This window comes from Lycium barbarum, chromosome 11 (genome assembly GCF_019175385.1).
Source record: "Lycium barbarum isolate Lr01 chromosome 11, ASM1917538v2, whole genome shotgun sequence".
Classification (NCBI taxonomy): domain Eukaryota; kingdom Viridiplantae; phylum Streptophyta; class Magnoliopsida; order Solanales; family Solanaceae; genus Lycium; species Lycium barbarum.
Window position 1 is genome coordinate 1,233,747 of NC_083347.1, and position 3,684 is coordinate 1,237,430.

Genomic DNA, 3,684 nt, shown 5'->3' on the forward strand with positions numbered 1-3,684 from the left:
GTAGGACACATAAAAGGATTTTGTCGAGCCAAAGAAAGCAACATGGCTCAAACCGAGAAAGTTGCTGAAGAAGAAGAAGACTGGGGAAGGTGCTTCGTAGTTGAGACTCGAGCAGTAAATGCCTTAGCCTCCCTCAATTTCGAAAAAGACCAGATCATGGATTCAGGATATAATACAGTCCATCATGTGGAGAAAGAACGCATTGGTGTCATCAAGAAAAAGCAAGAAGATTCTGAAGACGTTCAGACTAGTGACATGGCAGTTTCCATCGAGGAAATCAACGAAGAAAATCCTGAAATTGGTAATAAAAGTCTGGACGTGGAGGATGTTGAATTAGATCCTGAGCATGAAGTTTCTAAAACTATATATGACAATAGTGACCATTCTATAGAAAGCATTGAGGGAGTTGTAGTGGAAGTTGAAGTCTCTGGTCAATCATCTGTCATATCAAAGTCAATCACTAGCTCAGATCAAATATTGGAAGCAGATGGAGAAGATTACGGTCAAATAAATGAAGAGGTTGACCTTGAAGGCTCAATTTCATATGGAGATACAACCAGTATGATTTTTGAAAGCTCTGAAGCTGCCACACAGTTTATCGAGGAGTTGGAAAGGGAATCTAGTGGTGGATCCTATGTTGGTGTTAAGGCTTTGAAGGAAATTAATGGTCAGATCATCACTGACTTAGGTGCTTCTCCAAATAACACAATTGTCAAGGAGCTAAGAGAAAGGGGGATTCTGGAAACTCAAGAATGTGAAACTCAGCATGAAGATGATTCACGTGGTTCGCAAATGCCAAAAAGAAATATTGTCAAGTTTGGCCGTAACAGAGATGAAAATTTTATCAAAACGTATTCATGTTTCTTTGGAGGCCCAATTATTAGTGGAAAATCATCATCATTTGAAGAAGGAAGAAGTGTCGAGAAAATATTGTTATGATCTTCACCATGGCACGCTCAAAAGCTTCGTCTGAGTTCTTCCACGACAAGTTCAGGATAGCTTCCAAAAAATTACTTTAAGGGGGAGTGTGAAAAATTAAAGTTGATTTTTTGGAAGAATAAATATCATAGATATTTAGAAGAGCTTCTAGAAAGTTATATTGTAATATCTTTGATATATATACTTAGGAAATGTCTAGAAATTCTAGACACTTAGATATTTGTAGTTGAAGGTAGAATTATCTAGATCCTTTTGTATCTAGAATAATATCATTATAGTCTATAATAGTGGTAGGAGATAAGAGTAACTAAATTTTTCTTATGGATGTAGCTAGAATAATATCTAGAACCATCCCTAGACAAGTATAAATAGGAGTGACCTTGAACATTTGTAATCTAGCCAAGTTAACCCAACACAACCCACTTCAAAGCAATTCAAGTAAACACTTCCTTTCCAAAGTTTCCTCTTCTTTAGTTGAATCTTCCGATCTTAGTTAACGATCTTGGGCTAGCAGAAGGTCTCTCTGATTTACCTTTTCTTCTGCTATATTTCTCTACAAATATATTATGATCCCTTTTATAGTTAATTAATTAATGACACTTAAGACTATCAAGTCATATTTATTCTTTTGAGGCATACCTTCTATTATGTTTTTACTAGACTCCCTCCATCCATTTTTACTTGTGTTGTCTAGTAAAAATAGATGTCCATTTTACTTGTCCAGTTTGGAAAACCAAGAGATAATTTATCATTTCATATCTATTTTACCTTACTATTAATTATTGGGTTGGAAACTTTAATGAATTGTTAGTAGTTGCACAACTTTTAAAGTATGTTTGATTGATTTCAATCATTAGATGACTTAGTAATATTTAGGGGTGATATCAAAAATTGTCATTCTATTTATGGCTCCTTAAGGGGTGTCTCAAGTCAATACAGGACAAGTAATAATGGACGGAGGGAGTACAAAGGTCTCATTTGTTTGCACTTAATGGAGGTTTGGATCTTAATGGTTCAAACAATAGGCCATTAAAGGCATTTGTTTAAGTTAAGATTTAAAAATTATTTAGTATGAATAGGTCTTTATCATTAAGTTCTTGAACAAAGTCTATTATCATTAATATATGTTTTTGTGTGGATAATTTTTACCACCACTCTCTCCTCAACCACTAGCCACCACCACTAACCACCTCTGCCATCACAATCACCAAAACCACCGTCGCCAACCACTAGCCACTATGCACTACCGCCCGCCTCTGCTATCACAACCACCACTAGCAACCACCAACACTACCAACCGCTACTGTAATGCTACTTCAGCTATATACCACCTTCATCATTATAATTATATCCATTGTCGCCGCCATCGTTGTCACCGCCTTCGCCACCAAGATCAACCACTATATACCACTACTGTTTTTAATCCTTACAACAATCATCTCCACTATCACAACTAGCACTACCGCCAAAGTTTTCAAAATGGGCCAAGCACCACGACCAACGGATTTGATGGGCTAGGGCGGGACGGCCTTTCATTTGCAAGGGCCTTTAAATGGCCAGCCCAACCCAGCCCTAGAAGGGCCGCGGGCTGGGGTGGGCTAGACCAAGTACATAATTCTACGACAATTTATAGCTTATTCAACACTAACACATCATCAAGCACATTTGAATTCGTTGTGATAATTAAAGTTGTTTAAATTAACATCTTACATCTTCGTCTACATTCATATGCAAATTTAATTAGTTAAATATTATCAAGTAACTACATTTCAAAAACCAATTATATTTACATTCAGTTACAAATATTACCTCTTTGATTTTTTTATTTTTTTTAACCTCCTCACCTCAGGAGTTCCCCTCTTTTTGCTCCCTTAGTGACTCAAACCCACAATCTGCTGATTGGAGGTTGAAGGTGTTTACCATCTGAGCAACGCCGTTCTGTCGCCTCTTTGAATTTGGGTAACATCGTGCAACCAATTTTGAATAGCAACAACCAACCGGTGTTCGGACACTTTCATGATGGATACAACTTTTATACTTGGTGATTAATACTTTAGTAATAGAGATGGGAAAGGGCATAAATACCTCCTTGAACTATACCCCAAGTGTCACACCCCGAACCATGGTCTGGGCTTAATACGGCACTCGGTACCTTGCTGCATGTGACCGAGCGAACCACATGACTTGCTGAATCAACATGGGGCATGAGCTAATGCAAAAAATAATATAAAACATGGGTAGTCTGAATAATCATGGAATCTCATAATAATAATAATAATAATGAAAATACTTTTTTAAAACATGAAATGGAACTAGTCTGAATAAACATGATAATGCAGAGCCAAAATGGCTATACGACTCTGAATATCTGATATAACATAACTGACTAGTCTATGAAATCTCTGACATGAGTCTGACTACTAAACTGTTTATCGGGACAAGGCCTCTGTCATACCTTAACTGCATAACTGAAATAAACATAAATAAGGATAACACCCTGAATAGAATGGAGCTTACCTCACTAAAAGCTGATACGAGCAAGTCCTAACGTGCTGATCCGTCGTCCTGTAAATATGCATCGTGCAATGCATGCCCCCAGGAAAATAAAAGAGACGTCGGTACACTTGCATTGTACTGGTATGTAAAACAACTAAATGAAATAAAGCATGGCACGTGAAATAATAAAGCTGAAACTGAAACTGTAAGCTGAGCATGAATATGATCATATCTGACATGAGTATACAT